Source organism: Sus scrofa, unplaced genomic scaffold (assembly GCF_000003025.6).
Source record: "Sus scrofa isolate TJ Tabasco breed Duroc unplaced genomic scaffold, Sscrofa11.1 Contig1234, whole genome shotgun sequence".
NCBI classification, from domain to species: domain Eukaryota; kingdom Metazoa; phylum Chordata; class Mammalia; order Artiodactyla; family Suidae; genus Sus; species Sus scrofa.
The window spans coordinates 1-12,717 of NW_018084843.1; the positions used below are offsets into that span (position 1 = coordinate 1).

At 50.0% G+C, this 12,717-nt stretch overlaps 1 long non-coding RNA gene across 1 annotated transcript; it reads right to left on the reverse strand.

The window, feature by feature from the left end:
- Window positions 1-977: 977 nt before the first annotated feature.
- Window positions 978-12,484, reverse strand: LOC110258102. The gene is made up of 3 exons (XR_002340983.1): window positions 11,424-12,484; window positions 9,931-10,060; window positions 978-1,068 (listed from the first exon to the last, which is right to left on the reverse strand). It is a non-coding gene; the product is annotated as an uncharacterized LOC110258102 (long non-coding RNA).
- Window positions 12,485-12,717: the final 233 nt, after the last annotated feature.

Below are 12,717 nucleotides of genomic sequence, written 5' to 3' on the forward strand. Positions count from 1 at the left end.
TAAGCTACAAGGCTCTATTGTACAGCACAGGGAATAGAGCCAGTCTTTTATAATTAACTATAAGTGGAATAAAATCTTTAAACATTATGAATCACTTTGTTGTACACCTGAAGCTTATATAATGTTGTACAGCACAGGAGACAGAGCCAATATTTTATCACAACTGTAAATGCAGTGGAACCTTCAAAAATGGTGAATCACAACAGCCAAGACTCAGAAACCACCTAAATGTCCATCGACAGAGGAATGAATTAAGGTGTTGTTATATATACACAATGGAATACTACTCAGCCATAAAACGAAAATAATGCCATTTGCAGCAAGGTGGATGCAACTAGAGATTCTCACACTAAGTGAAGTAAGTCCAAAAGAGAAAGACAAATACTGTATGATATCACTTCTATGTGGAATCTAAAATATGGCACAATGAACCATTTACAGAGCAGAAACAGACTCTCAGAGACCAGACTTGTGGTTGCCAAGGGTGTGGGGACGGAGAGGGAGTGGGATGGATGGGGAGTTTGGGGTTCATAGATGCAAACTAGGACATTGAGAATGGATCAGCGGCAGCTCCCGCCGTGGCTTAGTGGAATCTGACTAGCATGCATGAGGATGCAGGTTCGATCCCTGGCCTCACCCAGTGGGTTAAGGATCCCCAAATTGCCATGACCTGTGGTGTAGGTCACAGATGTGGCTCAGATCTGCTGTGACTGTGGTGTAGGCTGGAAGCTGCAGCTCCAATTCAACACTTAGCCTGGAAACCTCCATATGCCACGGATGTGGCCCTAAACAGACAGACAGACACCCACACAGAATAGGAGAAGTGTATGTGGAGACTGGGAGACAGTGAGAGGCATGGAGATGAGAGCTGAGTTTTAAGGAACATTTCTTTGCAACCGAGACCTACCCTGGCAGCCTTTCTCGTATGGCCGGATGCCCCGGGAATGGGGCTTCTTGGGCAAGATGGCTTTGCAGGCTGAAGACGACAACTGCATCACCTCAGCATCACTCAGGAGGACGTCACAAGCTGTCGCTCTCAGGATCCTTTACACCCAATCCAGGCAGGTGCTGGGAAGCATAAGAACAGTCTCTGGTGACAAAAATCTAAAGAAGAGCACACGAGGGTTCACCTCCAGGCTCCCCGAGTCTAGGAAATACCCACAGGATCCGACAGTTCTCTCTTCTCCAAACGGAGAGGCAGGCAGCGGGATTGCTACCCTGGAGAGAGAGGCGAGGATGGACAGAAGCCTGAGTCCCGCCATCAGAAGAGAAGCATCCTTAAGTCTTGTGTGGGGAGTGGATGGTCCACAGGGACCTGCTGGCGAGCACAGGGAACTGTACCCAGGATTGCGTCATCTCCCCTGCGGGCAGAGCATCTGAGAGCGAATGGATGCGTGTGGATCACGGAGTCACTTTGCTGCACAGCAGAAATGGCCACAACCTTGTATATTCGACTCTCCTTCGATGAAACGGAAAACTGTGAAAAGTTAACCCCAAGAACGCACCACACAGGATCAAACTACTGAATTTTCCAAAGTAGAACAAAAAGAAACCAAACCACTGACACTGTTTCTGAACAAAACGTTCACCACTAAAAAAAATCAAACCATGAAATTATATATATATTTTCAAACGTTTAAACAAACCAAAGAAGAAACCAAGCCACAAATTCTTTAACTGGACAAACACATGAAAGAGGGTTTGCAAAGAAGACACACCCACGGCCATGAGGCACCTGAAAGGATGCTCGATGTCGCCCATCATGAGGACAGGTTGCAAACCAGCAGTAAGACACCGCCTCCCCCTCACCAGACAGCTATAGTGTGTTTAGCAAACCCGTGGCCTGTTACTTCTTTTGAAGTTTTATTCTCTATTAGAGCTGTTTACCATGTCTCTCAATTTCTGCTCTGCAGCAAAGTGACCAGTTATACATAATACGTACGTCCTCCTCGCATTATCCTCCACGGATTCCATCACCCGGGACTGGACATTGTTCCCTGTGCTGTACAGCAGGACCTGCTGTTACCCTAAAGCAAATGCACTCCAGCATCTTCTAAACACCTGCATGTTTTCCGACCATCTCAACGTTCCAGAGTCCAGCTGAGGGTGTCTTTTTTCACAATCTGGGTTCTCTACCCTTGATGTAGAAAATCTGCATGCACATAAAGATGATAAAAAGGAATGGGAACATGCACAAAGAGATTCCTCAATTAATAGCATGTCCAAAACTAGAAAAGGGACCCTCAGACTCGGTGGGTGGGACACAAATTGGTGCAGCCGCTGAGGAGAACAGGAGGGAGGGTCTCAGAGAACGAAAAATACAAGTGCTGCCCAACCCCGCAACTCTACTTCTGGCATGTATCCAAGGAAGTGAAAGCAGGTCTCAGGAGGTCCCCTGTGGCTCAGTGGGTTAAGACACTGCCATCGTCTCTGTGAGGATGCGGGTTTGATCCCTGGCCTCGCTCAGTGGTTCAGGATCCGGCGTTGCCGTGAGCTGTGGTGTAGGTCGCAGGCGCAGCTCAGGTTCAACCCCTAGCCTGGGAATTACGTATGCCGCGGACCCAGTCCTGAAAGTAAATACATAAGCAAACAAACAAAAAAGGGGTTCCCTTGTGGGTTAAGGATCCAGCATTGTCGCTGCTGTGGTGCAGGTTTGAACCCTGGCCTGGGCCTGGGAACTTCTGCATGCTGCTGGTGCAGCCAAAAGCATTAATTACAAAGGAGGAAAACAGCGGAGGGGATGACACAGACAAATCAGAGAGAGAAGGTAGAAACGTTTGAGTCGGTGCCTGCAGGGAATTTCGGGACCAGGCGTCCGTACTGCTTGTGGGACACAGTCATGGTTTGCACCGCCGTGACCGTGGGGGGCAGACAGCTCTGGTTTTCACTGACCGTCAGATCCTTCAGCAAGAAGGTTGACGTGTGCTAGGAACCCCAGGCCTCTTCCCGGGCGCTGGGGGGGGGTCACAGTTTACTCAAAGCGCTGTTGGCCTGTCATGAGGAGGCTTCACTCCGCCTGGTCTGGTCCCCAGGGAGGTCCCAGGCTGGACGGGACAGACCCAATTAGGAGTTCACCAGCCGCATATATGCAGTATTTCTCTCCAAGGGCAGCCAGAACAAATCAGCACACATGCTACAAACGATGCCCCTTATCATCTCACAGGTCTGGGGTCAGAAGCCTCCCGGGGCCAGACCGACGTGGCTGTGGGGTGGGTCCTCCTGGAACCTTCAGGGGAGAATCTGTGTGTACTTCTTCCAAGACCACACCCTGTCGGCTCCACGGCCCTGCCAGCCTCCGTCCGAAGAGGACTTCACCTGGTCACCTCCTCCCCCCTCACCCACTTATTTGTTAATTTTTTGGGGCACTCGCTGCATGTTCCCAGCTAGGGTTGAATCGGGGCTGCAGGGTTGAATCGGAGTTGAACTACGCCAGAGCAACGCCAGATCTGAGCCTCACCTGCCACCTGTGCGTGAGGCAACCTGGATCCTTAGCCCACCAAGCAAGGCCCAGGATTGAACCTCTATCCTCCTGGACACTCTGTCGGGTTCTTAACCTGCTGAGCCACAACGGGAACTCCCCTCACCCACTTCTGAGGACCCTGGGCTTACAATGAGCCCATCTGGATAATCCCAGGTTGCTGCCATCTCAAGGTCAGCTCAGGGCCAAGCCTAAATCCACCGGCATCTGTAACCCCGCGTCACCACAGCAGGTAACATGCCCGCCTGTCCTGGGCACTAGGAATTAGGAAGTGGACATCTTTAGGGTCATTGTTCTGCTGACCACACATGGTCCCAAAGGGACTGGGCTGGGACCCAGACCCACACTCGCTGGTAAAATTAGTATCATGATCAACTTCCCACCAGTGTCTCTCTTTTTGGCCACACCCACAGCATGTGGAAGTTCCGGGTCCAGGGATTGAACCTGCGTCACAAGCAGCAGGGACGTCAAGTCCTTAACCCACTGAGCCACCAGGGAACTCCCCTGATTTCCTGCCCAAGTTGTCTGTAAACTGTCAAGAACCCTTCCTCCTCCAGGCAAGCATGTCAAAGAGTTTAATGAGGCTTAACGGGTGGCTGCTTCCCTGTAGAAAACCTAGAGTCTTAAGCAGCCACAAAGATGATAAAGCAGTTTCTCTTCTAAAACACGGACTCGGACAGAAAGCCATGCCCCTGAAAACAGGCAACACGTGGGGAAATAAGCACATGCAGCTCAGTGTGATGCAAGAACTATACTGGAAAAGGATCTGAGAAACAATGGACGTGTGTGCATGTGTCACGGACTCACTCTGCTGTGCACCTGAACCTAAACATTGTAACTCAACTCTACTCCATACAAAATAACGTTTAAGTCAATATTTGTGTTTTTTTTTTTCCCCAGATTTGAGATGGGACTGGCTTAGTTTCAGTGGCTACATGATGCTCTCAGACCGTGATATGAGCTTTGTCGTGTCATGGGGCAGTTGTACCGATGATTTGTATGTCGTGCCTCGTGTGCCGTCCGTCTGGTTTCGTGTCATGTTCCCACTCAGCCATAAAAACGAATGAAATAACGTCATTCACAGCAACATGGATGCAACTAGAGATTCTCACACTAAGCGAGTTAGAAAGACAAACACCATATGATGTCACTTCTATGGAATCTAAAATATGTCACAGATGAACCTGTCCTGTGGAACAGAAACAGACTCCCAGACATGGAGACCAAACTTGGGTTGCTGAGGGGTCGGGCGGGGGATGCAGTGGGGAGTTTGGGCTGAGTCGATGCAAACTGTGACACTGAGAATGGATCAGCAGCGAGGTCCTGCTGTCCCGCACAGGGGACTCTGTGTCCAGTCCACTTGTGTGGAACATGACGGAAGATACTATGCAGAAGTGTGAGTATAGACGGATGATGGCATCACTTTCTTGTACATCAGAAATGGACAGAACAGTGTAAATCCGTGATAATTTAAAAATTAAAGAAAAAAGAAATTGACTGTGTCAAGAGACACGGACCAGGAGGTCCTCCCTCTGCAGAACCATTCCGGGCATCTGTTTCCATTCGCTGAGCAAGATTTACTCAGACACATGCATTCTGAGTTTAGTCCTATCCCGTGATTTTCTTTAGAAAGTGCACCAACTGCCCTGTGGAAAGTAAATGCAGCTGCCTTTTCCTAGTGTGTCCTGCTTAAAACAATTTGGGACAATCTCAAATGACTTTAGCTCAGCAACATCCTCAGTAGCTGGAGTACCAGGCGGAGGACACTGAGACATCAAACGAATGGAACAGAGATGTCGTTTCCGGTGCTGTCTGCCCACACGTGGAAGGGGACTAGTGTCCTCCCGTCCCGAAGACCGAGTCTTCAGCAGGAACCTGACGGGTGTGGAAGAAACTCACTGGATGCCCTAATTCTTGGGTAAAACCCACGTATTATGCACGTCCTGTTGGTGGGAGTGTAAATCCGTGCAGCCCTGACAGAAAACAGTACAGAAGTTCCTCAAAGCTCTAAAAATAGAAGTATGTCCCCGCAATCCCACTCCTTGGCATCGACCCAGACAAAACCCTAATTTGAGAAGCTCCAGGCACCCCTGTGTCCATTGCAGGACCGACCTAAATGTCCATCCACAGAGGAATGGATAAAGACGACGTGGTCCATGGACGCAATGGAATACGACCCGTCAAAAAGAACAAAACGAGGCAGTTGGAGCGACACGGAGGCAGCTCGAGATGATCGCACTAAGTGACGTGAGAAAGACACACACTGTATGATGTCACCTATGTGTGGAATCTCAAAACATAACGAGTGAACGTACATGCAAAACAGAAGCCGATTCGCAGACACAGAGGACAAGCCAGTGGTTCCCAGTGGGGAGAGGGAAGCAGGAGGGTGATCTGGGGGGGGAGTCAGAGGACGCACCACGGGGTATAAACTAAACCACCCACAAGGAGATGCCGCACAGCACGGGGACACAGCCAGTGCTTGATCACAACTGCAAGTGAAGGAGAACCTTGAAACACCGCGAATCGCCGTTACACACCTGTAACACAACATGCATGTCAACGACACTTCAGTTCTTCAAATTTTAAAGGCAAAAGCACATAGCAGTTACCGCTGCCGGGGAGGCAAGAAGCGATCCTGCTTGTCTCTGGCATGGCTGGTTTGACCCCTGCCCTGGCGCAGTGGGTTAAGGATCTGGTGTTGCCACAGCTGGGCTGCAGCTCAAAGTTGATCCCTGGGCTGGGGAACTTCCAAATGCCGTGGGTGCGGCCAAAAACCAAAAACCAAACAAAACAAAAACCTAAATAAAAGCACGTAATATGAAATCTACCCTCACCAGACACCGCATAGTACATGATGTACACAAATCTATGTAACTTTTATACAAATAGTCATTTATATAATTATACACACCGTCTACACATGCCCGCTGCTGTGTGCACACACCTTTCAAAACAGCGTTTCCTACTGGAGCCAAACGCTGGATGGAGACAGGGCAGGGGGGCTCTCCGGCATCTGATATTACATTCTCCCAAGGCGAGTACATTCGCATGTGACTGCCACATGTCAAAAAAGGCAGGACAGAAAGCGTAACAGTCCACCCGTGATTCATGTGGAATCATGAGGATTTCGCAAAAAGGACGCCCAGGAGGAAGGATGCCAGGGGTGAGTTTGGCTTCTCCTGTCTGGGCACTCAGCCCGGGCTGAGGCAGCCGCCCCCCTCCCGCTGGCACAGGCAGAGCCTATGCCTGACCCGTGGCGACTCCATCACGGAGGCAGACGCACAGACTCAGGAAAAACCAGTCAGATGAGCAGAATGGCTTCTGTACTCGAAACACCCGACTCGTAGGGAAAACTAACGGATCAGGAGTCGTTTCTTTGGGGGCATTGGGAACAGCTTTGGCACAGGGCAGGAAATTGAGCTGCAGAATATATTCAGGGTCACGGTGAAAGCGCTGGACGGCCCGTGTACCTCTAACGGAAAAACGGACCTTGTAAGAGATGGGGTCTGTGCACGGACCCAAGGGTAGGTGGTATCCGGCTGGGAAATCGTGCACGCGTGTCATGAGGTGGGGAACTCTGTCCCCCAGGACCTCCGGACGGGGCTGTATTTGGAGACCAGGTCTTTTTTTTGGTCTTTTGCCTCGGCATGTGTGTAGTCACAGCCTTAGTTTTGATGTGGCCAATAGGAATGTTCACTGACTGCATGTAAAGTACCAGGGCTCCAGGGCATGCTTCATCAACCCTTCCAAGGAGTCGAGGTGTTGGGGTTTCTTCTGTTTTTTGGCTGCACCTGCAGAATGCAGAAGCTCCCAGGCCAGGGACTGAATCCACGCCACCACAGCGACCCGAAGCATTGCAGAGACAACGCCAGATCCTTAACCAGCCGCACCACTAGGGAACTCCCAAAGTCGTTTCAATGCTCACTGGAATAGCCCGAACCAGTTTTTACGTAACTGTGGCCATGCTTTATGTCACAGGCCCTGGAAAATCTGGCCAAATCATTGGATTTCACATGTACCCATGCTTGACCCAGAGATGACCTGGGAGAAGGGCTCTTTAAAGAGGGGTCCTGGGAAGAAGAGGTCAGGACACAGACACGCACGGAGGGACGGCCCTGTGAGGACACGGCGGGGAGACGGCCGTCAACACACCCAGGAGAGAGAGGCCTTGGGAGGGACCTGCACTGCCTGGCCCTGGGGCTCAGACTCAAGCCTCCAGAACCGGGAAATTAATATCTATTTAAAGCCTCGATCTGCAGTACGTTTAACTCAGCCCAAGCAGACGAATTAATACATCACAGTTTGACAGACACACACTTTTGTTTTTGGCCGTGCCCATGGCATGTGGAAGTTCCTGGGCCGGGACAGACCCTGAGCCACAGAAGTGACAGTACCAGGTCCTTAACCCACTGAGCCACCAGGACACTCCTCAAGGAAACACTTTTATAAATTACAGCAATCAGAATGTCTGTAGGTCCCAATTATCAATTTGTGGGATATACCAGAAAACCTCCTGTTAGGGTCAATTAAAAAATGCTATTTATGTTTGAAAAAAGGAATTATGGAATTAAACGAAAAAGAAAAAAAAAGGGAGTTTCCTGGTGGCCTTGCCCAGATTCCACCTTGTCACGCCCGTGGTTCAGGTGCAATCCCTGGTCTGAGAACTTATGTAGGCTGGGGGCACAGCCAGTTTAAAAAAAAAAAAAAAAAAAAGGCAACACAAGACATAATACATTTGGACAAGAACATGGCCTGCAAGCAAGACCATGCGAAGGTCGCAGTTCCCTGATTCCTATTTGAATTGAAAAGCATTTGTATCTTTTGGCCCCAAAGTGTCAATACGAATACTCGCAGCTGGCACTGTTGCCCACCAAATGCCACACAGCCCTCAGTGGGTGAGCAGGAGGCAAAGCCATCTCTGACCGGTAACCAAAAGGGGAGAATAAGCACCGACTGTGTACCACAGCCACACTGGCACCTGTAACCTACTGTATACACCAGCCCAGACGCCCCTTCCTGAAACCGTGGGAATTCCACCTGAGACAGGCTGGGACCTGGGACCCTTTGCTGCAGTGCTGGTACCAGGAAGGATCTGGCTCCTGGAGCAACAGATACAAAGAAACTCTAAGGGACTAAAAATAACACTGCTGTGCCCAGCCAGGCCAAGTATAAACAATAAGATAAAAAAAGACCAAAACCCAACTGCCCTGCCATTTCCAAGATGCCTGGAGTTAAAGTCCCGTCCTGCCCACCAAGGGGGTGGGCAGACCACCGGAGCCAGCCCTCCAGCCCCACCCACCCTCACCCCATCTAAGGGACAACCCCACCTCTGGGAGCTAATAAAGGGTATCTGCTCCCGTTCTCGCTCCCGCTACTGGAGCAGGAGCCCCAGGAAAGCCTTTGGAGAAGAACGTGGCTGTGAGGTCAACATCCCTCCTCTGACCTCTTCATTTTCTACTGATTCAAGACGGGTACCAGATGACCAGGAGATGAGCAGACAGATAAGAGATAAATATAGTTAATAGCTGTGATAGGTGGATGGGTAGGTAACAGACAATGCATCAATGACAGATATCGATAAATAGGGATAGAGAGAGATGATAGTTATAAGATGGAAAATAGACAGACAGGACAGACAGGAGTCAGGCTGGGACCTGGGACCCTCTGCTGCAGGGCTTGTACCAGGAAGGCCGGCTCCTGGAGCAACAGATACAATGAAACTCCAAGGGACTAAAGGGAAGGGGGGCAGACAAAGTATAAACAGTAAGATACAAAAAGACCAAAATCCAACTATCACTTCTGAGATGCTAAGAGTCCAAGCAGGGTCTCCTGCCTGATCCCTGCACAGGGCTCCGCCAAGGGGGTGGGCAGCCTACCCAGCCACCCCTCCAGCCCCACCCACCCTCACCCCACCTAAGGGACCGGCCCACCTCCTTGGGAAGCGACTTGTTACTTGTTCCCTGCTGCAGCCGGAGCCTCAGCGAAGCCTGGCCTGATTCCCCCCTCTGACCCCATCCATTTCTATAGGTTGAAGAATCCAGGCACCCAGGCCGGTAACAGAGTGACCTGCTTGCCTGCGGGCACAGCTGAAGGCCAGGACCGTTGTCAGCTGCCTCTGTGCAGCTAAAGTTGTCACAAAATCATGAATCAGAATCTTGAGGAAAAAGACCCAGAAAATGCTCCTTTCCGTGGGCTGTATTTTAGTAACCAATTCCTCGTAACAACCTTTTCTTCCTCAGCAGAAACCACATTAAATTTACTTGCCAGAAAGAGAGTCACACACACAATTTTCTAAGACTCATGAGACTGTGAAATCCCTGCCATGAGCCCACCGTTACAGAATGAAATCACCTTGCGTTTTCTTAAATTTTTATCAGACGAGAGTTGATGGACACTGTTGTGCCAATTTCTGCTGTACAACAAAGTGACCCAAGCATACACACATATACCTTCTTTTTCTCTTATCATCTTCCATCCTGGTCTATCCCAAGAGACTGGACAGAGTTCCCTGTGTGGGACAGCAGGACCTCTTTGCTCATCCATTCTCCGTGTCCTAGTTTGCATCTCCTGACCCCACACCTGAAGAGTAAATTCAGAGAAATGAGAAAATGCAGAAACAAAGAAAAACAGTCAAGAAAGAATAATAATACTTGTCCATTCAACGAAGTCAAGTCCCTTTATTCTTCCTCCAGGACTATGGAGAATATTCTGAGCTGTGTCCTTGAGCTGTTTGCAGGTGCTAAAGCCCCCGCCAGGTGGAAGAAGTGAGCTGTATGCTGCCCACCAGCACGGAGGCCCCAGACCGGCTGGAACCAGAAGGTGGATGACGCTGACTCCCAGTGACCTCACCGCCCACCAGCCCGAAGAGTGTCCCCAAGCTGATCACACCCCGAGACCCTCCCCCTCGCTCTGTCTTTAACAACCTTCCCTGAAGGCAAAGTGACCGAGCTAAAATGTCATCATTTCCCCTAAAGCTGAGACTTTAAAGACATAGGATCCCATTATCCCAATGTTGAAAATCAACTACACTTCAGTAAAATTTAAAATATTGAAAGAAGACATACGATTCCAGTCTTTAGAAAACACATCTTCACATCCAGACAGTATTTAGTATGGATTCCCCACCTCGCTTTGACAACTGTCCGACTCATTAAGAATTCAAAAATGCTAAGGTCCCGCTGCACAACACAGGGAACTATATCCACTTTCCCCGATAAACCTGAATAGAAAAGAATATAAGAACACATAGGCTCTCCCATCGTGGCTCAGCAGGTGAGAGTGCGGCTTCGATCCCTGGCCTCCCTAGTGGGTTCAGGATCCGACATTGCTGTGAGCTGTGGTGTAGGTTGCAAACATGGCTCAGAACCCCTGTGGCTGTGGCTGCGGTGTAGGCCAGCAGCTGTGGCTCTCATTCAACCCCTAGCCTGGGAACCTCCATATGCCACTGGCATGGCCCTAAAAGACAAAAAGGATAAAAAAACAACAACAAAAAAAACCCCGAAAACATACACATGTGTAACCGAATCACTTTGCTGTTCAGTAGAAATTAACACAACATTGTAAATCAACTCTACTTAAAAAAAAAAATTCAGCATGTTTCTTTGAGGGCTTTCAGATCAAGTCTATGAGTGACCACTGCCTGGGCTGGATAAAAAGATGAGGCAGGAAAAAAAAAAAAACCCAGACTGATGGGCAGAGCGCGACCAGGAGTGCTCTGGGTTGTCCTATGCCATCCAGCGCCACCACAGGCCATGTAGACAAGAATTCCTGGAGGTGCTACATTCTTCTTTGTTCTGTCTTTTTCCCCGGTAAAGCTACTTGAAGCAGGGAGGCTGTCAGCCTCCCCTGCCTCCGTGAGGCTGGACGGGATTGAACATGACCCAGTAGGAGGCACGTGGACATCGAGCCCAGGCTGCAGACCCAGAGGCACCAGCCTTCTTACCTTTGCGTCCGGTGGACGAAGAGGGATCCTGCACAACAGCCTGATGAAAAATAGCACCAGCGTTCCGTCATCCCTCGGGGACACACATCTCAGACCTCCTGAGCAGCCAGTGGGGTGTGTAGAGGGCGTACTGGCTGAGACGCCCGATGCTCAGGCGACTGGGCACATGAGAAACGGTCAGATTTGTCACCGAGCAGAGGCTCCCCGTCGGACACGCACAGAAGCCAACCCACGGCACCAGCTTTAGTAAGAGGAAGAGCGTTGTCGTGCGGTCAACCAGCAAGGAGCCCAGAAGCAAGGCTCTCCAACCTGTCTCCTCCATCCAGAGGCTGGGTGGAGTTCAAGGAGTTGGGGAAGCTGATTGGCTAGTCTTGAGTCAGGCCACAGATGCTACCCCTGTGGCTGAAGCCAGATGCTCCCCATTGAAAGAGTTCCCGCCTCGTCAAGGGTGGCACCGGCAACTTTTCTATTCTTTAGTTTCTGCAGACAGAAGATTCATGGTTCTGGGGTCGTCCTGGAGATGTGGGCTTCTGTCTTGAACAGGTACCAGGTTGTCCTTGTAAAATAACTCAAGATTTGATGAATCAGCAACCTCCTCAAGGTGGCAAAACCAGTTGAAGCGGGTGCCGTTTCAAGGTAAGCAATCAACAACCCACTGAAGGGGCCAGACCAGCGGAAGCTGGTCCAGGATTCACGTGCTGTTTCAGACCAACTCCTGAAACCACAGCCGATGTGTCATGACACACAAAGTCACTGCAACATTGTGCTTGAACATCAGGAAGGTGCAAAGAAAACGGCTCTTGGATTTGTTCTTCCATAAATGGGACCAAGGCTGAGAGGCTCCTGCTAACCCAGACAAGTAATGACAAAACTGCAAATCGTCTCTGCAAATTCAGCAGTTTTCTCCCTGAGCGCACCTCTGTGGGGCCAGCGTTTGAAGCGGTAGAGGAACTGGTTAAAAATGCAGTGGACCTTCTACACATAATAAATGCTGGGGAGGAGTTCCTATTGTGGCTCAGTGGAAATGAACCCAACTATGATCCATGAGGATACAGGTTCCATCCCTGGCCCCACTCAGTGAGTTAAGGATCCAGCATTGCCGTGAGATGTGGTGTCAGTTGCAGACGCAGCTCGGATCTGGTGTTGCTGTGGCTGTGATTTGTAGCTCTAATTTGACCCCTGGCCTGGGAACTTCTATATGCTGCAGGTGTGGCCCTAAAAAAAAAAAAAAAATACTGGAGAGGGTGTGGAGAAAAGGGAACCCTCCTACACTGTTGGTGGGAACATAAATTGG